We start from the raw sequence: 23224 nt of genomic DNA, 5'->3' as shown, positions 1-23224 counted from the left end.
CCTCAAATCAAGCCAGCCAGTGTCTATGTGAGAAAATACACTCAGCCTTCACATCCCCAGTCATGTAGCAATTTAGTGTACTGATTACATGGGGTTTATGATCACTTGTCTAATACGGCTAATACTAAACAGATTTCTGAAGAATCAGTGGATCTCTGGAGAGATAGAGCCTTCAGCAACTCCAGTTCCGATTTGTGCAAAAAGCAAATGCTGTGTACTAAAGCTGGTACAATAGAAGGTTCTGTGGCTAAGAAGGTTTGACTTGGGACAGAGAAGACTTTGAATCTCAGCTTCGCTGACTATCTTTGTGGCTTTAAGCAAGTTATTCCTTGTGCTTCATTGGGGTTGATGAATAGACTTTGCAATCACCAATGTGTGATGGTTCTGCATGTGATAGTTATGTAAACTGATGGTGCATAGTAGGTACTTGGTACATTTTCTTTCCATTCCTGGCTGGAAATCGAATGTTGAATGCTGTGCTATCACTTCATTCATGGTGAAAATGATTTAATTTAAAGCCAAAGATCACATTCTTTTAATAGTTTCAGCCTCCAGCACTATCCCAGCCTACCTTCCTGGATCGCCTCATTAAATGATGTTCTTCATTAGATGGAATCCTGTGTGCATGCATCTGCTGGCTAGCTCAGGTGGTTTATACCTGAGGGAGCAGCCCAGGGAGGGGATTTTAATTCAGGGGGCAAATGGAATCTTACTGTAGTGGAAGAAAAGCTTTTTCTAAGATGGTTCTCCAAATTTGTGGCATTTCTATGTAGCTCATTAGAAGACCACCCCTGCATGGGCCAGTCTCTCACCAGTGAGCCGACTGGTGTCCCCAGTGTAGGATTCAACTGGAGTTGTAGACGCTGAGCAGAGTGAGGGTGAGTTTAGATTCATCTGGAGGTGGAAAAGACCTTTTCCATCCGGTAGTTCATTAAAGAGATGACAAGGGGAGGTGGATGGCTATGAAGTTCTCTGATGCAATGAGCATCAGAGAAGGTGAGAACAATGATGGAGGAGGGTCTCTAAGACCATGGATGTGCAGCATCCTCTCTGCCAGCCCTGTAGCTGTGTCACCATTTCAGACATGACTATAGAGCGTGCTGTTCTGGCATGAATGAAGCCAAGTCTGGAAATGAGTAACTTCCCAATAGATTGTCATATCAAATGTAACATGGGCTACTCCTTCATCTCACCTGGCCGCCACTGGTAAGAGTAAAATAAAAATTCCATGTCATCAACATGCCACAAGCTGATCTCTTGGGTGTTTTAAGTAAAGGAAAGAGAACACTCGTTTCCTTCCTTCCTAGTGAGTGCCGGTATTTTATGTACATGATCTGATTTGTGTCTCACTTTATCCCTGTGATGCTGGTGATCATTCTCTCCACATGACACATGAGGAATCCAAGGTGTAGAAAGTTTAAGCCATTGGTCCAGGATCACATGCTGAGAAACAGAGGCCAGGATTCAAAATTGCATTTGTCTGATTCCAAAGACCGCGAATCTCCTCACTGAATTCCCTTTCCCACCGATGATGGGCACTTTGGCAAGTGGCTTTCCTGCTCGAGGGTTTTAGGGGGCTCTATTTAATGGGACTTTGTGACTTGTCTGGGCTGGGTACAGCAGCGACAGAGATAAATGAGACATATATTCTTCAAGTCTCTCATGCATTATGAGTTCACAACGTTGTGAATGTTAGGTGTTGGAGACCCTTCGTAAAAGATGAAGGTAGATATAGTAACTTCTTAACCAGACAAGCGATTAAATAAGTCCTGATAATATTGCAGTTTTTTTTTTTTTGGCCCCAGGCAGTTACTTAGGGTGTTAAGCAAGTTGTGAACATAAGACGTGTAGAAATGATGAGCAGATGAGAATGTCAACACTTCCAAAGGCCAGGAGGAAAATTCAACTTGTGTTCCATCCTGTCCTTGGCAAATAGTCAGTTTCCTCCCTCTCTGTTTTCCTGTTAATACCAAGTGACTGTAGATCTGGCTTGTTTACTCCTTTGATCTGTTTGCTCACTGACTTGCACACAGCTTTGGGACCGGGGCTTTCATTTCCTTTGTCATATAGATGAATGAATGCCTGTGCAATTATGTAGCAGAATGGCTGTGAAGTACAATGAAACCGATTCAACAGTAGAGCTTAGTCTGTGGGGACAGCTAGATGACACCCTACAAGCAAGGAAATAACCTGTGATGGAATCTACCATGTTGTGGGAAGAAGAAAATTGCCTCAGAGTTTTTGACTTATAACAAGTTGTAAGTCTTAAGCTGGATATTAAACCTGGATGTAAGTGCACCAGCTGAGGTGGAGAACCCGAGAGCTGTTTGTACAGTTGTGCGGCCAAACTACTTGTCATGAAATGTCTGTGTAATTAAGGGGAAAAAAATTTCTGGCTAATGGTTTGGTCAGTGGCTTTGATTTTTCCACTTGATGTTTTAATAGTTTACAATAGAAAATAAAATGACAGTGTCTGGGTAATTCAAGTAAAGGCTGACTTTCCCCAATGTATCTAGGTAATTTAATCCCAATTTGTATGATCAGAATTACATGGTGATCATAGCTATTTGTTAGCTAAATTTTAGCCTTCAGCCAGCTCTCAAAAGCCACGTTCTCAGGGAAGTCTTTATTGATCCTAGACTAGGTAAAGACTTCGTGTCAATTACTCCAACGGATGCCTTCTCCTTTGCTTTTATAGGATGATGTATTTGTATATTTGTCTTGTCCCTAGGATATGTACATACTTGATGAGGGCAGGATCTACAGCGAATCTCCCCAGCCTTGTCACAGTGCCTGGCACATCGGTGCTCCACAGAGGCAGTTGAATAGTAACTATGAAGTGGTTGTGCAAACCTAGAGCCCCTGGACGTGCAGAAGAATGACAATTCCCTGTAACAGTTTCCAAACTTGACAGTTCTATGTGCTTTTGAGCTTGGTTTGTAGTTAACTAACATCCAGCAGAACTGTGGGTTTCTTTCCCTTTACAAATGGCATTTTTAAAGGCAGTAGGGACAAAACACTTTAGATGATGTCCTTGAAATGAAGGACCCAAAGAGATGCTCCTGACTTCTGCTGTGAGAATGGACCCTTGGAGTTGTTTACCCAGCTGTGACTCAATGCTGACCCAGCTTAGATGCCCTTGAGGTCAGTGGCATGTGTTGGAGATATGGTTGCCTGGGCCTATGGCACAGTGTGGCGGCTTAGAATAACCAAAGCTGACTGGCCTCCAGGGAAATCAAGTTCATGAACTTGGCCTGAAGAGGATCAGCAGTACTGTTACCATCATTGGATTTATACTCAGGTTCATAATCTTATTTCAGACTCTTGAAATATGAGCTTCTAGCTTTTGAGCTTTTCAAGACACCTTTTATTCAGTTATGCATGTACACATGCATTCAGCAAATATTAATTGAGCACGTCCTATGCACCAGCCACAAAGCAAGGCACTCCGTTTATTGCAGGTGCTCCATCATAGTGACAGTTAGATGGATGGTCACACACCAGGCCTTGAGAGGTTTCTAAAAAAGAAAGCTCTCCCTGCTTGAACTGATCCTTGCTTTAAATTAATCATGGGGAAAACATTCCTCTTCTGTTTCATACAAGCCTTATTTCTCGCACTTGAATTTATTTTGAAGTGTCAGTATGTTTTTTATTTGAATGTATTTTTTTTATCAGAAGGCCAGTGGTAATGTGGTTCTAGACAGACTTACATTTGAAATGTTTTAAGTATTTCAAAATGAAAGAAGAAAGTGCAAAATCCCAAGGGTCCATTTTCTTTCTCTGCCTTTTAGATAGAAGCTCTTAAAAATATCTATTATGTAAATATACATACACAAGTCAGTCTGTCTGTCTGTCTGTCTATCTATCTATCTATCATCTCTAGATGTAGACTGAAAAAAACATGCAACCCAGCTTGAACAAAAATCTTTCTCATTCCAAGAGACCAGATACTATGAAGTTTCTTATGTTACTTTACACATAACCCAGTATAGGTTCAACCGTGAGTCCCACATGGAAGAAGTGACATATGGCAACTCTACTCAGAGAAGTGACAGCCTCATGATGGTCATCAAACTGATTATTCCATTTTCTCATTGTTTCAGTAATTAATTGGATGAGTTATTATTTAAAGACAATGAGAGGAAATAAAACATATTTTTTTAAGCTTTAGAGTGGTAAGAAGTAGTGCTCTTTGATGTGTATAAAAAGGAAAGGGAGCAAACCCTACTTAGCATAAGAAAGTTCCTGATGCTATGAAATTCGTATCTCCAAGGGTCTGGGACTCTCCTATGATGTCAGTTCTAACCAGCTATGGCTTCCTGAGAATTTGAATCAATCATCATAGAATGAGATTTTACTATCGAAGGAAAAGGAGCCACACACGGAATTCTTTCTTCTTCATTTCATTAGGTTGAGCTGTATGACTTTTTTTTTTTTTTTTTTTAACTTCCAAGGAATGTATTCCACTGTGTATACAGAAGTGCAGTTTTGCAGTGGAGAGCACGGGCTCTGGGTCGCATTTCCTGGTTCATACCTGGGCCCCGCTGTTGATTTGCTATGTGTCATTAGGCAAGTCACCTAATTTCTCAGAGCTTTAGTTTTCTCATCTGAAAAATGGGGATGATAGTGGTTCCCACTTCCTAGGATAAGGGAATGCTTGCAAAATGCTTAACACAATGCTTAACATACGGTAACTTTTCAATAAATGCTACCTATGAATACTTCACTTGGGCATCTCGAGCAGATGTCAGATGTTGTGAGGGTTGATGGATAGGTGCCAGTTATTTCTTGGGGGAAAATCTCTAAAACGTCTCTCTCTCTTAGAGTCTTCCCCAAAGTCCTGCTACTGGAGCCTCTGCTGATTCATCACCTAGCACTTCCCACTCCCCAATTTCTTTCTTCTATACCTTGCTTTTATTCCACTGCTGGTCAGCTGCTTCTTCCTTTATGAGCTTGAAAGTACCTACTCATGACTTATCTGTTAATTCAAAGCCATATGTTTCATTTTATCATTGCTATCCAACTTATGTATCTGACCTTCACCACTTTAATCAGAACCCCAGCAGTCAGATAAAGAACTGCCCTTTATCTCCTCAAATGTTTGCTTAAAAACTCTGAAGTCTATAATGTTACCATGGTGTTTTAAGATTTCTCAGACTCTTGTGCATAAATGTACAAAAGAGAACATGCATCTATACTTAGTTTATTAATGTTCATATAATAAAATTGTTATGAATCTACTTCAATTAAGATAAATATTTATAAAGGTTTTATTCATTTTTAAAGAGATATGATGTTGAAAATTACTTTATCACATCACTGGAACTTTCTTCTGAAACAGATGTTCTATCCATCCAGTTGAATGTCAACTAAAAGACATTGAAGAGAAAAATTAGCCTCCTCAAAATCAAATTTATCTTGATTTCTAATTTACAAAGATGCACAGCACATTTGTCTGTGTGAGTCTGTGTGTGTGTTTGCATCTTTGAATTTTTGCAAGCAGTTCTTTTGACATGATATGGATAATATTTTCCTTCCTTCCATTTAAACGGTCAATGAGCTCTGCTTAACCTAGAAAGTATGCAGCTGTCTCCGGGACACTGATTACAGGTGTCCTGGTCTTGTTGGCCCAGGCTTATAGCTATATTAGAAGACATTATTATTTTCCCCACCAAAGCATATGGGAATAAGCGGAATGGACCATAGATGTCTCTGCCCTTCACGCCCACAGGTCAGTGTCCTTTAAAGGTTTCCTGAGGAAAATAGTACTGAACATTTTCAAAGGTCAAATTGCTGAACTGGAAATGTAATATGATGGTGATTAGGATGATGATAATGGCTGGCACTTGTTCAACTCTTACCCTGCACGCAGGGGCTCAATGAATTCTCAGTCCTCTGTAGGGTAGGTCTCATTTCCTCCTTTTTCCAGATGAAGGAACCTAAAGCTCAAGGGGTAAAGTCACTTGCTCAAGGTCATGTTGCTGTGGCCTGACTCCAAATCCCATGCTCATCACCACTGCGCCACTCTATGAGGTTGACCAGTGTTTTATCATCAGCGTACCCTGACACCCCAGTGGTTTAGGGCCAGACCCCTCCTGAGATGGGTGCTCTGGACGTCCTCTCTCTTCTCTCTTTATCATTATAAACAGGAGGATTCTTTATAAGGGATTATTACACTATGGTATTTTTCTTCTTTGAACGAGGGTATGGGTATTGGCATGGAATTACCCGCTTACTTTCTCCTAACAAATATGCCCTGGCCAGTCTTGTTATTTATTAGTGAGATATGGAATGAAAAAGCCTGAGACTGACTTCTTTTATACCCAAAGCCAGTAACTACAGGTCCTCAGGAGACCTATTTGGCAGCTCACTGTCATAAACATTTTTTTTTTAATGTAAATAGAACTAATGATAGAGTTTAAATTTATTTCCTTATGTTTGTTTATCAGTGAGATAAGCCACTGGGCAAAAGTTGCTTGTAAAACATTATAGTGGAGCAGCATTATGATAAATAGGAAAAACATAATTATACATGGAATTAATTGGTTAAAGCTAGTTTCAAAACCCAGCTCCACAATTTACTTGCTGTGCGTCCTTTAGCAAGTCATTTGACCTCTCTGAGTCTTAGTTTTCTCATTTTCAAGAAGAAGTAAACACACCTACCAATGGAATTATTGAACAAGTTGTAGAAATATATAAAGATCCTAGATGTTCAGTAAACTTTAAAAAATAAGAGAAGACTCAAGTCTTTCTTAGATAGTTAACTTGGAAGCTTAATATATCAGCCAAATACACAAAAGGGATTTATTGGAGGGCTTGTTTATATTTTAAAAGTACACTTTTTTTTTTTTTGCACTAGAAAGAAATGATTATTTGAACACATTCTGTCCCCATAATGAGTGCAGGAGAAACCCTGAGTCACGCACAAGGCATGCTTCTAAGAAAAACTGACAGCATTAACATTTCCCAGGCATCATCCCTGGATGTGTGAACACTGCATTAAAAAAAAAATCTGCCAGCATTACATTTTGTGTCATATTGTTGGAGGTGAATAATTTATCTGGTGTGACTGCTTGAGGAAATATTGCTCCATACTTGCAAGTGGATTCTTCTTTCTCATTTCTCAATAGATTTATTGCATAAGTAAAATGAATTCTATAATGCTCTTAAATGTTTCTCAGGAAGAGACGAATTCCAGAGTCTCACATTTAATCAATAATTTTTTTGTTGACAGCAGAGTAGAGAGCATTCCAACCAGCTTGCTCACCAGTGTCAGAAAACCGCAGGTAAAGGTCACTGTCCAATGTGCTGAAAAGCTGCTCCAGCTTATGAAATAAGTGACCTTGGGTTTGTTTTCTAGAAGGCACCTCATTCTAATATATAATCCAATATTTAAAAATAACTAACAGTATTTAAAGTAGAGCTTCTTGTGGCTTTTAGGATAATGTCTGTCAACAAATACTGGTATGATACTTAGGAAAATACTGGTAATCCTGAAATCATTTGATTTTTTTTTTTTATTGTGGCAACAAATAAAAATTTCTCCTTGCTGCAAAGATAAGTGGATTTGTATAATTTTTATTGAGTACAAATTATAACTAATTTAATAATTTTCTATATTTATCTACTAGGAAGCACCCCTTGGGTTTTGTATTTTTTCATCTTCACAAAAATCTTCACACTATATTTTTTTCAAGGCTGGTGTGTTGGTGCTTTTGAGAAGAACTGAACCACATAACTGAAAGTTAAACTTGCTTTGACTCACTATATTTGAATTCAATTTAAAGCTTCAATGCCACAATAATCAAAATAATAATAATGAAGCTATCTTGTATTCATAAAATATCCAAATATGAATTACTAAGAAGTTTGAGGCTGAAAGTTTAATATATTTTATTAAAACTATGTACTAGCTTTCATTTAATTATTTTATTTTATTTTATCAGTAAGTTTTCCTATACTCACCTTATTTTAAAAGGCATAATTACACAGAGACCAACTGACCTTATTAAGGTTCTAAAACCCGCCTTCTACAGAGGCCAAGAGAGATCCCAGGAAGAGGTCTGTCAGCTGCATATGTGCTTTCATCTCTTGAGTCCAGAGAATTTGGAAGCCGAACAAATGCATTTTCTTTTGAATGTGAATGTGTTGTTTGCATAGTGAAAGTTACTTAGAGACTTTTTGAAAAAAAAGTTACTTTGAAAGCTCTTATTTCTATGACTCACCACGTATTACATGTTGTCTTTCTTATTGTTCTCATAATCTAACAGCTTTTAATACTAAGCCTTGGTTTATCTGCCTTCTCTTTCCTACCTTAGTTGTTTTTTTTTTTTTCTCTTTCTTTTTTTTTCCCTGCAAATGCCTTTTTTTCACCACTATTCCTTTTTCTTTTTTTTTTTTTTTGGAACCATATTTAGTTCATGGTACACTGTCATAATTGGTCCTTGGAAAGATGCCCTGTGTTTTGTGTTAATTTAGTCATTGTCATTTTTTTTCCTAACATCATCCCCATGCACCTCCTCTCGTAGACATTCACTCCAATATGTTTATTAATAAGTCTATTCACATGTTGATACTTGTTTTAGTTTGTATTGCTAGTGTGTAGGTTATTTCATGTTTTATTTTCTTGTTAGTTATTGCTAGTGAAGAGAAATACTATATATTTTAGTATGTTGATCTTTTATCCATCAATTTTGGATTATTACATCTAATGAATAATCTACATGAGTAATCATATCATTCATCAATAATAATTGTTTTGCCTTTTCATTGCCAATGTTTTCTATTTTTTAAAATTTCTTGCCTAGTTGCATTGGTTGGGACCTCCAATACTATGTTGTACAGTTGTCATAAAAGTGTGCATTTTTTTTTCTTGTTCTTGATCTTAAAGTGAATGCATGTAAAACTTTCTCAATAAGTGTGATATTTGCTGTAGGTTTTTTGTCAGTCAGTCATAAATAGTTACCTGGAGTGCTTTGCTTTTCACCAGTTCTAAGTATCTTCAACTCTCCATTTTTATTTCTTCTTTCTCCCAAAGACAGACTGTTTCTTAGTTTTCAGACATAAGATGCTGACTTCTAATTTTTTTGTTTTATGGGCAGAAACTAATCTGTATGAAATTTCTGTTGTGGCCTGGTACATTATAAATTTTTGCAAATGTTCTATATGTATCAATAAACCTATATACATATGTAGTTCTTCTACAGCATGATTTTTCCTTTTGTCTGCTTTATCTTTTCCTGAGAAGGAGGTATTAAAATCTCCAACCACAATTGTTGGTTTATCTACTTCTCTCTGTGGTTCATGCTTCATGTGTTCTGATACTGTATTATTTAGAGCGTTTTGTTCATGATTATTATGGTTACTTGATCTAGTGTTTCTTCTATCAGTCTGTATCATATGTCTGTTTCTTATGATAATTTTTATCTGACATTTATTTAGTCTGATATTAAGATTGTTACTTTGAATTTTTTTGGTTCTTATTTTTCTATTACTTTATTTTCAGCTGACGAAGACTCCCTCTTTGACCCAATTTTTGTCAGGCTCCTCTTAGTCCTCTTCTTGACTAGACCTTGACCTTGGCCTTCTGCCTTGTCCTTGGCCTGCCGAGTCCAGTTTCAGCAAAGAATCCTGCTAAGAGAGTTTGGGGAGGATCCCCCCAACCTTCATGTCTGATCAAGTTCCTCATTCTCCATCCTTGATATCCAAGTCCTTGACCTGCCTGTAGCAAGAATCCTGTTAAGCCAATTTAGTAAAAATTACCACCCCCCACCCGCCCAATACATACCCTGGATATCTAGCCAGGTTCTTAGTAATTTTCCATCTACTGACTCCCTCACTCTACCCTCTGGCTATAAAGCCTCAGCTGTCTTCTGCATTTGGAGTTGAGCTCAGTTCTACACTGGAGTCTCTTTCTACTCTAATAGCTCAAATAAAATTTATCTTGCCGTTTTTGACAAGTGGTGCAAAGTATTCTTTTACATGCCCTCTCCATGCAGTTTGGTTTTAAATAAATCTCTTATAGACAACATTTTGCTAGGTATTTTTCAAAATACAACCTGAGAATATTTTAATCACATTGTTTAACTTTCTACTTTAATTGTAGTTATTATATCAGGATTTATTGCTCTATCTTGTTTTCTGGTTTTGGTTTTGCATAGCTTTTATCTTTTTTTCCTTGCCTTCGTACTTTCTAGAACATATGCTGAATTCCGTTTTACAGGTTTCCAAGTTATAGTTTTGGTTTTCTGGTGGTTACCTCCAGATCATTAAAACTACACTTAACCTTTATAAACAAAGCAAATACATTGTCATGCTCTCATGTCAGTCTGGTCTGGCCCTCCCTGTCCACTGCCATGATAGCATTAATCTTTAGTTCTAGTTTTATATATATATATATATTTGAGTCATCATTTATATAATTTATATATTTGAGTCATCATTTATATAATACATATATTTGAGTCATCATTTATTTAGAAAGTAAAATTTGTTTACACATGTACTCACCTTTCCTTCCTGTATCTGGTGCAGTGTCCTTCTAGAATTTATCTTCTCTTTCTGCAGCACTATTTCTCTTAAAATGCTGTCCCTGACGCAGTGAGCTGGTCTGGGCTGTTCACATCTGTCATTTTTCAGTCTTGTGGCCACTCTCATACCATACACTGTTTCCGCCCCCCTGCCCCATTTTTCTTCTCTAAAGTGAAAAAAAAAAAAAAAAGAATCAAGTCTGGTCACTGATTTGTTTTCTCTATATTAATCCATAGTGGTCACTTTTACTCGGTTTGCTCAGTATCATGTCCGGTTCTGCTCTTGGAAGTAATGAGGCAGGGGAATCAGGAGAGGTGAGCCTAAGAAGGCAGCAAGATGGGAAGGAGCCACTGCAAGTGCTGTGGGAGGGGAGCCCGTGCAGGGGGTATTTGCCGTGCCTGCCTGGTGCCCCGCCATGCGGGAGTACCTCAACAAATACTTGTTGAAAAAGGTACCTGTTGACTGTGATGTGTGTGGTTAGCCTCTCATTTCCAAGGAAGCAGGATTCCCTTTGCTTTGCCCTGACATTTTCCGAATTGGAGATTTACAAAAACAAAAATGACATCAGAGCCAGGAATCCCCCTTAGGGAGACCTGGACTATCTGTCCTTCCTTCTTTTCTCTTCCTTGGAGCAGAACAGATGGTGGCTTCACTTGCCAGGTCTAAGCAAGGGGCAGATCTAAGAGTGGACCCACCCCTATGCGTTTTAAAAATTTTAAAGCCTTTGAAGACATCCAGATATGTGAGAAAGGCAGAAGGACATTTTGCCAACACAGAATGAAGGCAGCAGCTTTCATCTTCTCAAAGTTGCCTCACATCCTGGTTCTAGAAAGCACTCAGCTTTCATAGCTGTCCACTTACATTAGCGTGAGGATTAATTCTCAAGTGAAGTGCCTGTAAAATGGCCACAGAGAGATCACTGGAGTAGATTTATATGCTCTGATTGTGCTTATTGTCTCAGAGACAGCAGGCTAGAAAAAGGTTTTATTTGTTTTCCTCCATATTCCAGCTTGTTTAGGTTTATCAAACCTAAATTATAACATAAGGACCCACGAAGTCTTCCCCTGCTTTTATAGTGTAAAAGTGGGACTTGCAAACCTGTGTTTGTGTTCGCCGGAGAATCATCTGGGTGTAGATGAATCAGAGAACTTTCTTTCTCACAGGATCCTGGCTGGACACTGGGATGCTGGAGCGGATGGCCAGCGCGGAAGAGAACTGAATTTAGGCAAAGTCAGCTGGATCATCCAAGGGCAGTTTTGATTAGTGTCTTGTACCGGGGGAGCTCGAGAGAGACGATTGTTTCAGTGAAGCAGAAATGGTAGGGTGGGGAAGCAGGGAGCTCTGGCTCAGAGACAGAGCAATGCACACGCCACTCCCCCTCAACTCTGCTGTGCAAAGGCGTGACCTGGGCCAGCCCACCCGTGTCTCTGGGCCTCATGAGCTTCACTTCCTGTTTTGATAAAATAGAGATAATGCCTTTGGGTAGTGTGTGTGTATGTATGTATGTGTGTGTGTATATATATATATATATTCCTTGGAAATGTAGGGCTCTGTGGGGTGGAGGGAGGCACAGTCTGTATATATAATTGATTCTGTTTCTTTGGAGAACCTGACTAACTGTATATATATACATATGAATGTATATAATTATATATATACACACATGGAGGTGGCTAGTATATCTATCATCTATATCAATCAATCAATCTGTCATCTACATCAATCTATTTATCCATCATCTGTGTCATATCTATCATCTATATCTATCAACTATATCTGTTATCTACATCTATCAATCTGTCATTTATATCTCTCTGTCATCTATATCTCTCAATCTATCATCTCTCTCCCTCTATCTGTCTATTGAGAGAAGATTTCTGGTGAGGAATTGTCTCACATAATTGTGGAGGCTGGGAAGTCCCAAGCTCTGCCGTCTGCAAGCTGGAGACCCAAGAAAGCAGGTGGTGTAATTGCAGTTTGAGTCTGAAGGCCTGAGAACCAGGGGGAACCAATGGCATAAATCCTAGTCCAAGGGCAGGAGAAGATGGATGGAGAAGATGGATGTCCCAGCTCAAGCAGGCGGTCAAGAAAGGAATGAATTCTCCCTTCCTTCACTTTTTGTTCTATCCAAGCCTTCAGTGGAGGTTTTTGAGGAGGGCTGCCTCCTGTACTGAGGCCACCAAGTCGGATGATCATCTCATCTGGAAACCCCTCATGGACACAGCCAGAAATGTTTAATGTGGGCACCCGTCGTCCAGTCAAGTTGACACATAAAACGAGCCATCACACCTTATAGGCTGGTGGACAGGTTAAAGGCTAAGGTACCGCTAAGGCCCAGCACAGTGGCTGATGTAAGTCCCTGATGATGCTGGCTGGTTGCTGTTGCCGTGGCTGTGTTAGAGATGTTGATGTTGTTCTGTAGGTACATTTTCTGTTGGCATCTGGATCAGAGGGCCTGAGGGAGGGCTGGGGTTCTACAATTCTATTCTGTTACAACTGGAACAAAGTGTGTCTATCTCTTTAAAAAAAATCTGCAGGCAGGGAAAATATCCATACAAGGGAAACTCTTTAAGTGCTTTAGACTTTGTGTTCATAATAACTTATTAAAGATCTGCTGCTGTGTCTTTTTTTTTTTTTCAAAAATAGATCAATAGTTCACACACAAAGCAGGATACTAAAATTCTCTTCTTTTTGCTAGAAATGAGTCATGGGAAAAAAAAAAAAAACACCCTCACATTTTATGTGTTTGTGAAACATTTATTCACTCTATGTCCAGGGCAAGGCACAGGGAGAAAATGATGCATAAAGTAGAGCCCCTGTGCCGAGGTGCGCACAGTCTGGAGGAAGAGAGGAACACTGTCCACAAAGAATTAGAATAAGACGCTGTCAGGGCTATTGCATTACAGAGTCCATAGAAAAGGTGATGGGAACATAGATGTGGCAGTGATATGCTTTGTCCAGGCAGGTGTTGCCCAAAGCCTTGGAGAGGAAGTGGCACTTGGATTGGGGTTTCTAGGTTAATTGGATACCTCTTGGTTGAGGAGGGCCCTGTAGGGCAGAGGGAGGCACAGACTGGGAGACAGGCTGTGGCTAACGACGAGCTAAGTAGCCGAGGTTGGTTGCAAGGCCCTTGATGCCGTGTTGGGGAATTTGGACTAAGTCTGCAGGCAAAGGAAGGACATTGTAAGGACATAAGTATTTGGCATATACGTGTCAGATAAACTCCAAAGACAGAGAGGAAGGAAAATCATCAAAGCTAGGAGTTATACTCTATGTTTCAGGGAAGTTTTTTGCCCACTGAATAAGGTGTGCCTTCCCAGGTTGTTAGCATGAAATCGCGCTAAGTACTAGGCCGTTTGGGATGTTAATGACTAGAAGTGTCACTGTGGGGTGAGTCTAAAGAGGAGACTGAGGAAGGGAGGACTGGGATTCCAGCCAAGCACGGGGTCAGGCAGATGATGATAAGAGTGGTGACTGTTGTTTACACAGTCACCACTGGTAACAGGCCATGTGACAAACGGCCCTACTGCAGAGAGAAGTTGATATCCAGTCTCAGGGCTGTGCAAATTTGCCCCTCTTCTGCTCAGCCCGTCAGCTGTGGCAGCCTCCAGCCCTGAGATGCTGGTCCTAGTTAGAAGCAAGCCAGAAAGGCTGTATGCCCTCTCCCTGGTAGATACAGGAGTGAGGATGGCCTTATTAAAATATCGTACTTCCTCCCAGGGAGTCTGATATGAAGGAATGCTGTGATCATTGTTTTTAATAGCAAAAAAACAAAATTACCATAAAGTGGAGAACTGGGTCATTAAAGAGAGAGGTATGAAGGAATACTGTACAGTAGTTAAAACACATTAGTTAGAATTACATATAGGTTATGGCTAAATCTCTAAAATACAATGTTGGGCTGAAAAGTAAGGATATTTACCATGGAATAGCACTTATGTGAAGTTTAAAAATAAGCAAAATATATTGGACGTATCCATTAATATGTAGGAGATATAAAAACTGGTGAATCTCTGGGAGGAAAAGAGACAGGGATAGTGTGTGAAAGGGTTATACAGGGGGCTTCAAGTTTATCTGTAGAGCTTTTTTTTGTTTTGAAAGCAAAAAGTCCTTAAGGTCAATGTTAAGATTAGATAAAGTTGGACAGTGCGTTCATGGCTGTTCATGATATTATATTATTTTCTCTTCGTATTTCTGTATTTGAAGAGACATTTCATAATACAATAAAATTTTAAAAGGCAGTGCTTTAATCAAGCCACCCAGGCCCACTCAGACAAAGACGTTACTTTTGGCATTGAGTGAATTTTCTAATTGCTTTTTCTTTCCAATGACAGCTTTTGGTTTTCATCTGTGATGTGTGCGTGTGCGTGGGTGTGTGTTTGGAGGTCTGATAGAGGAAGTGAGTTCTTTGTCAAAGTGAAGTATTATGTTTGTACCAGAAACTTAAAAACATGTTTTCTTTAAGTGAAATGCAGAATATGTTACCTGAGTGATAAGAAGGGCACATGCTATGGATGACTGGGCCTCGGCCACAGAAAATGAGGGAAATTTAAGGGGTAAGTGTGGACTCTGTGGGGGAAAGTGATAACCTGACTTGGTGATCTTGCCCGAGGAGGGTGGCTGGAGATCTTAATTATAATTTTTAAAGCTCTGTGGCCAACTTGGGTTTGACCCAGACTAGTCTTGCCGTGTGCACGTGGCCTGATCTGGTGGAGGGGACATAAAGGACAGAGATTCTAATGACAGGGAGATGGCTTTCTGGGACTGGCAGAATCTCTTGTGGATTTGCATGTGCGTTTACAATTTGGAACAGCACACTTGGTATCATAAAATATAGTTTCTGTATTGAATATAAAAACTTTTTTTTTTTTTTTTGCCTTGTAAACTACAGAGAGTTAAGCTCAACAAATCTTGGGGGAAGAATTTTCAGAAAATAATTGGATTCTTAACTGCAGCCATCAGTCCCTAGGGGGAGGAATGAGAATGCGGAAGTGAATGGCTGTGAGATCACTGAAGGAGGGGGAGCATAGGTGGAAAAGGTTGATGACACCACTCTAGACTGGTATGCTCAGGGGACCAGAATCTTGGTGGTATGAAGGGGATGCAGGGGTTTGACCAGCAAAGCATGTTCTTCTTCCTTCCTGAGATCTCCCCACCTGGGATGGGAGTGAGGAGGTCCTGGCTCTATTTGCTAAATACTGCTGTTGTGAACCATGGTGCCTCTGGGGGGATGTTAGGCCCTCCGGTTCTTGGAGCAGAGCACATGCTTCAAAAATCCCAGTTGCAGGCAGTGGTGGTCCTTGTTTGTGTCCAAGTCTGTCAGTGTTGAGTTAGGACCATGAGTAGTAAGAGCTGTGAGGAAGGAACCACCAAGGGACCTGGGTTTCAGTGCCCAGTTGGGGTGATAGGTAAGCCAGGTAATGGAGCAGTGGCCCAGTCGAAGTTTCTGGACATTCACAGTGGGGATGAGGGCTTGGCAGGTTACTCTGGGTTAAAGACTATTAATTTCAAGTCCACTTGCTGATGAGGAAGCAGCTTTAAACTACAAAGGAGGAAAACTTTTCTTTTTCTCTACCCATCTTAGGTTCATTGGCTGGGGTCCTGCCATTAGACTGAAAACAGATGAACAAAAGAAACAAACAGAAGCTTATTAAGATGTGCAGAACACATGTACATGGGAGCGCTCAGGATGAGAACGTCCTTGGGAGGCTAGAATTTGGGTTTCTGTAGCATCTTAACAAAAGAACAATTAATTTTTAGAGAAGTGTCAAGACAAAGGGAAAGGACTTTGAGTTCCAGGGGTGGCAAATTGTGGAAAGGCAAATGTATAGGGGAAACTCACGGAAGATGAGGGCTAGTTAGCAAGATTTGTTATGTAGCTTCCTCTGATGCTACCCTGGGCTCATATGGGTCTAGAGTTTGTCCTTCCTGGTAGAGAGGAGAGGGGGTCACCCTTACAAATCTGTGTCCTGCTCTTAGGCATATAAAGGGGGGGGGCAGAGAGCTTTTCTTGTATCTGCTTCTTCTCAATTGTCTTCAGCTCAAAATAATTAATACATCAAAGTGGCACATTTAGGGGGTGACATATTCTTTTTATTAAATTGAATTAAATTAATTAACTAATTTAAAATTGAAGTATAGTTAATTTATAATGTTGTAGGTATATATAGCAATGTGATTCAATTCTTTTTTTTTTTCAGATTCTTTTCCATTATAGGTTATTACAAGATACTGAATATAGTTCCCTGTGCCACACAGTAGGTCCTTGTTGTTTACCTCATATATAATAGTATGTGCCTGTTAATCCCCAATCCCTAATTTAAATTAGGGGGTGCCACCCTTCAGAATGTATTGCTGTCAGGAGTCAGGGTGGTGTAGCAGGTGGATGGCCAAGTTGGCTTCTCACTGACTGTGAGGGGTTGCAGATGGGTGGTCTGTCCGGAGAGATAAGCTCTGACAGCTCAGAGTCTGGCTTTCTTCTTAACTATCTGTCATTACTTGTTAGGATTTTCCATATTTATGTATCTAAGGTGCATTAACAAATCCAGGAAGTGCCTTGATCCCACACAAGTTCAAGGCTCTCCTATTGCTTATGTCTGATATTTGATAATTTACCAAGAGATAAAGTTTCTGCTGTGGGAATCAGACGCCTTCCTTCTGTGTCTGGTCTTTGTGGCCCATTTCACTGAGATCCAGGCAGAACTTCTCTGCCGGAATCAAGCTTTTGACCTTTGAAATGCGCTTTCTCCAGCAGAATTGATAGGGATGGTAAAGTACAGAGAGTTTAGGGATATTTATTGAGCCACATGGCCTTGAAACCTGTTCAAATATAATTAGAAGCAAGGCAAATGCCAGGCCCTGTCGATTACTTTTTGGACACACTTGCCTGTGGGATAAGGAAGGAAGTTTCGGGGATGTCGGCAGGGGCCACTGGGTGGCTGTTGGAAACTCTCATATATCAACATGGGCTTTCGCATGGTCAGTGGTGCCAGCCCGTCACTCAGCAAAGACAGGTGCTTGAGAAGGTCTGTACAAATGGCCTGTCCTAGAGTTTATTTATTTTGTATAAATAAACTTAAAGCCATTCTCATTCTCTTTAAATGTATCATGGATTCCACAGTATCAGAGAGAAGGACTAATGTAGGTGGCCTAAGATAACCATTTTACATTTAGCTTTTACTGCATATTGGCTATATTTGCAGGGAAATGGACATGCTGGACCCTCAGCCTTGAATGCTCCCACCCCTTCCACCCACCCTTGGTCCGTCTGGCTACCTCCTATTCATCTTTCAAAGTCAAGGTCAGGTTTCACCTCCTTACGGGAGCAAGTCTTCAGACCCAGTGAATCACTTTCCCTGGGCACCAGCTTGTACCTGATGGGGTTCAGATCGCACTACAAAAATGGGGCACCCTGGCATGCTGAGTATTTTAAGCTGAAGGAGTCTGAGTAAAGCAGCAGAAGCAGGAAGGTCCCTCTGACCCCCAGGTCCCCGCCTCACCCTTCTCCTCTGAAACAGATCATCAAACCCTTGTGTGAGAGATGCCCTCCCCACACCCAAGGAATGGAGCCCCCGTATCTCTGAAGGCAAAGGGACCCCGAGACGAATCCCAGCGGGCCTGCCTTGCTGAGTTCCTTCCGGCTTACTGTGCTCACCTCGTGCTCCTTAGCCTGTCGGATTTCTCCAGGACCGCCCCCTGTTCATCAAATCCAGTGCAAATATGCGCAGGTCTACCTGTTTTCTGTGGGTCTTCGTTTTCTTACGAAGGCTCTTGTGTTATGTTAAAACGTATAGTAAATAAAATTGCTCGCTTTTCTCCTCTTAATGTCTTCAGTCATTTTAATTTTCAGACCCAGTCAGGGACCCTAAGAGGGTTGAAGGGGACAACTTTTTTCTCCTCTACATGTTATATATGAAGTCTTAAGTGACAGCCTAGTTCGCTTACTTTTAAACACGAACATGGTGCTTGTTAGTTCCAACCACTTTCACGTATCTTTACTCATTGAACTCTCATAGCAGCCGTATGAGGCAAATGTAAATACGCTCCCTGTGTTACAGGTGAGAATAATGAAGCCCAGAGAGGCGCACTAGATGCCCAAAGTCACACAGCTAATAGTTGCAGAGCTGACTCAACTCTAGGTAGTCTGGCTGTGGAACATGTGTTCATAACCAGTGTTGGGGAGGAGAACGTTTCTCTTTTCTTCCAGGTTCTTTGGCTGGTCTAATAATTAAACTGACGTAAGACAGGTGAACGGGAGAAAAAAACAAGTTTAGTTTTGTATGTACAGGAAACCATAAAAATGTGAGGCTCAAAGAAGTGACCAAAACAGGCAGCTTTTATACCTTTTAGACAAAGAAACAATAAATTTGTGGAGAATTGACAAGACAAAGGGGTTTGAGCTTAGGGTAGTAAATTAGTGAAGAAGTAACAAGGTTTGTTTATACAGCATCCTCCGCCTTGAATTCCCTATCACTGGTAATGAGGATGTCTCTCTTCCTTCTGGCACAGGGAGGGTACCTTTCAAATGGGAGGTTTATTTCCTGCTTTCAGGGGTACAAAGGAGGGTCAGAGTGTCCTTCTTGCATCAGCTATTTCTTAACTAACATGAATTCAAAGTAATCAATATGCCAAGTGGCATATTTGGGGGCAAATATTGCCCTGACCCCCATTGCCAGCCCGCCATAGTGTCTTTCCCTAAACGCTGCTGCCTAATAATAGCTAACTTGCATCAATCTGCATCTCCTGATCCTGCCCCACCTTCAGCCGAAGCTGCTTCTCCCGCAGGTTTTTTCATCTCAGTTCATGGCTACTCCATCCTTCCAACTGCTCAGGCCCCAAATCTTGGAGTCATCTGACACTTTTGCTTACTGCCACATCCCACACCTGATCTGTCTGCAAGTCCAGATGGCTCTACCTCCAGCACAGAGCCAGATCGGACAGTCCCTACCACATCCATCATAACCATCTCAGCTAAACGACTCCTGTCGCTGGCCTGGGCTATGGCAAGAGGCTCCTTCCTATGTGGTTTCCCTGCTGCCTTCCTTGTCTGCCCACCCCCAGTCTGTTCTCAACACAGCAGCAGCCAGGGTGATCCTTTTAACATCTGTCAGATCATGCCATACCTCTGCTCAATGTCTTCCACTGTTCCTGACTTTGCCCTTGCCGTATTTACTTGAAATGCTTTCTGCAACTACAGTTGTTCCTCTGTATCTACAGGGGATTGGTTCCAGATACCAAAATCCTAGGATGCTCAAGTCCCTTATGCTATAAAATAGCCAGCCCTCTTGTATCTGTGGGCTCTGCAACTGTGGATGTGGATCACCCTGGGGAGCTGGGAGGGCTGACTGTATCTGCATGGCTCACTCCCTTACTTCCTTCTGTTGTTTATTCAAATGTCAACTTATCAATGCAGTCTCCCCTCATTTCTCCACCTAAAATAGCCCATTCTCACTGCTGTCGCTTCCTGTTCCCCTTAGTTTTTATACACGGCACTGTTAAGTAACAAAAATTCAATGGAGTAAATGTGCAGACCTAATTGGCTTTATTAAAAACAATTCATGAATTGGGCAGCATCTCATCTGGCGATAGAAAGGAGCTCCACTGAGCTATAGAAAAGGAAAGGTTTTTAAATGTAGAAAGGGAGGGTGGGGCGGGGATGGTAGAAATGAGCAAAGAATGCATTGTTTTAGGCAAGGTGACCCTCCTAAGGAGTGTGGAAGGAGTCTATCAGCAGATTTCCTAGTGCTGACCAGGAAATTCCGAGTTGGCTGGTTCCTGGGGAAGGCTGAAGCCATAATTAGATTAGGCATTAACTCTTGCTGGGGTCTAGCATAAGTGACTCCATTTGGGGCATTTCTCTTAACAGCACTCATACAAAATTTACTTGTTTATTTGTATATTTCCTTCCCCTCCGACTAGAATGTTAGCTCTGTGAGGGCAGAGAGAGAATTTGACTCCTTTTGCTCAATGCTGTGTCTGCAGTGCTGAGAATAGCACTTGGCATATAGTAGATGCTCAATAAATATTCATAAAATGAATGAAAAATTGTCATGGATGAGGTGAATACTGACTCTGGGGTCACTGTTACAAATGTTTATATGCATCATCTCTTAATCGTCACAGGCTCTCCCAGGGCTACCTGGGTATCTTTGGAAAAATTGCTTATCTCTGTGTAAGCTCAGTTTCTTTACCTCTAAAATGAGGATAATCATAGTACTTACTCCTGAGGGTAAGTGCACATAAGTCCTGCAGGCAGTGCTTGGCACACAGGCCGTGTTGCAGGTGGGTTCCCTGGGAAGCGGGGGGAGACTGGTACCCAGGACTAGTGCTCCTGGCAGCAGTACCTGAGGGAGTGAGAGAAGCAGGACTGGGCAGAGGGAGAAGGTGGGCTGCAGTCTCATCTCTATGGGGAGAGCAGGAGCTGGAGGGGCCCGTAGAGTTGGCCTGCACTGGGGCGGGCGGGCCTGGTCCTTGCACCCCCACTTCACTCAGTGATTGGCTTCAGGCTTCTCTGGGAAAGGAGCGTGGCCTTGGATGAGTCCGGCCTCTAAGGAGGTATTAGGGAATGCGGACTGCAGACTGGATGTGCCCGGAGGCTGAGTGGAGCATACCAGCATCCCCTGCAGTAAACGTCAGTAAATGCTTAGAACCACACCTTCTTACCGCATTGTCTAAACCAGCAATCAGTTCCTTCTAAGCACCTCTAGTTAGTCTAGTGCCCACTGAGAACAGAGCAAATGTCATCCTTTGAGAACCTTGGCTTGCTCATAAACATTAAAGTTGGATTTGGTCTACAAGCCTTTCTGCCTGGGGACTTCCTCAAGGGGGGAGCCTTGCCCAGGTACCCCATCATGTAGATCATGGCTGAGGTGTCAACGGATTCTACCCTGTTCTCTGTGATCCAGGTGATTCAGAACAAAATAGGACGAGCCTTCTGAGTAGGTCATCAGGCAAGTGGATGGTGCCATTTAAAGGAAATCCCCCCACTGCCTGGAAGCCTACCACTAGAATTCCATTTGGTATTGAAGCATTTTAAAAAGCACCAAGCGTGTTCTGTTGAAATGCAAATAACTCTGTAAAAGTGAAAGGCTTAAGCCTTTGTGATGAAATTCCTTTGTATCTTTATTTAAAAACATGCTTAAATTTTCTATTTTAAAGTATTCTAAATGTGGCAATCATGTTATGGTTCAGCTTGGGTTTCATAGCTGTTCAGAATCAGGTGGAAAACTTTCAGTTTGCTTGGGTCTACAGGAGGGCTGTCCAATGGGGACATCCTGAGCAAACCCTGCTCTGAAGCTAATAGTCAAATGATTGTTTTGAGTGAGTGGGGGTGGGAGTGAGGGGGCCCATGTCTTTTTAAGAGAATACGGAACTGTCTTCTGGTTTGTCAACCGGTGTGCTCATGAGGATATGAATGTTAGACCAGGTACCTGTTACTGTTCCTCTTGACTTGGTTATATTATAGAGAGTGAGTTTAAAGTCAGGGGTGTCCAGAGAAGGGGAAAATGGGCCCTCTGATCAATGTAGAAGTTTGAAGGGCTGGTGTCCTGATGTTAAGATCCCTTATTTAGCTACATCACCCCAAATAGGAAAGAAGACAGTGATCTTCTGGGATGCGTGTCTTCCCGAGAGGCCTGAGACGGTGAGAGGGGAGCATTTGGTTGAGACCAAGGGCAAGATGCTAACTCTCCAAAAGATGTGAACACCACAAGCAATTTTCTTTAAAACAGTCTTCTGCTGAAACTTTAAAAAGAGGGGACTGAAGAATTCCTCTGTGGAAAGCATCCTGTTTCAAGAACAAAGAATTGCCTCAGTAAGAACTCTTTCTAGTCGCGGTACCTGAAAATGGCCTGTGTGGTCTGTGTGGCGCCTACCGCGGAAGGAGAAGGGATTCATCCAGTTCACGCAAACAGAGGGCGAATTTATCAGGGACCTTTCCGTCTAGTCTGTTTGGCCCTCTTGATATCACCAGTCAAGCCAGGGGCCCTGAGCCCAGAGGAGGCAACTACAGCTTTTCTGATGTGATAGAAACTTACTGGTGACTGAGCAGCTGGTTTCAAATTCCTCAGCAGAGACCCCCCTCCCATTTTGTAAACCCTGAGTACCTACACTTCTATTTATATGCACAACAGCTTGCAAATTCCCTCTTTTTCCCTTAGATCTCTAGGGGGAGTCACAACTGTGTGGTTTATGATGAAGAGGAAATAATTTTTTTTTTTCCCTCTGAAAAGAAAAGAAAACACTGCATTAGTTGATTTCAGGGGCGAAAGTTTCCCAAGATCATTTCGCTAATGATGGCGGCGTATTCATGGAACTCAGAAAGACATGATGTATTTGGTTTCAAGACTCCCAGTGGCAGCAGCAGGCAGCTCTGGGGGTGGATCCCGGACGATGCCCGAGCAGGAATTGTCCTTCATGCAGCATGTGGCAGTGACGTGCCATCTGTTTCTAGGCTGGTTCCAGTAACTGTTGAAGAGCCCATGAAAATATCCCTGCCAGGTCTTCTTAAAATTCATCTTTTCCCATAGAGGGTGTATGACAACCCTCTAAATCATAAGGCAGTTTAGGAATAAGAGGACAAGGAAGATGCGTCTGTCAAGAAAATGAGCTTCCTGTCACCTAGTTTGGCTCCCTCATTCTGCCTCCCTTCTTCTGTTCAGCTCAGTACTCCAGGACAGAGCTCTCTCAGGGTTCA

The 23224-nt window shown here is 41.5% G+C and overlaps 1 protein-coding gene and 1 long non-coding RNA gene across 6 annotated transcripts in view; one reads left to right on the top strand and one right to left on the bottom strand.

Moving 5' to 3' along the window:
- Positions 1-23224, top strand: part of SV2B (synaptic vesicle glycoprotein 2B) — a 155332-nt gene that overhangs the window by 57442 nt on the left and 74666 nt on the right. Inside the window, exon 1 of one of the 4 annotated variants that reach the window (XM_064480553.1) lies at positions 14934-15086. The exons of the other annotated variants lie outside the window; for them this stretch is intronic. The gene's annotated coding sequence lies outside the window, so the exon portion shown is untranslated. Of the gene's footprint in view, positions 1-14933; positions 15087-23224 lie in introns of those variants that run through there. 4 annotated transcript variants of the gene reach the window in all.
- Positions 5188-11878, bottom strand: LOC135319593 (uncharacterized). 2 transcript variants are annotated; one of them, XR_010378389.1, is made up of 3 exons: positions 11629-11878; positions 10510-10696; positions 5188-5369 (listed from the first exon to the last, which is right to left on the bottom strand). It is a non-coding gene; the product is annotated as an uncharacterized LOC135319593 (long non-coding RNA). The 2 variants fall into 2 exon arrangements; XR_010378388.1 differs by lacking the exon at positions 5188-5369 and adding an exon at positions 9512-9721.

This window comes from Camelus dromedarius, chromosome 29 (assembly GCF_036321535.1).
Source record: "Camelus dromedarius isolate mCamDro1 chromosome 29, mCamDro1.pat, whole genome shotgun sequence".
Lineage (NCBI taxonomy): Eukaryota > Metazoa > Chordata > Mammalia > Artiodactyla > Camelidae > Camelus > Camelus dromedarius.
Note: the sequence above shows the minus strand (reverse complement) of the source record. Positions and strands in the feature narration are given on the sequence as shown.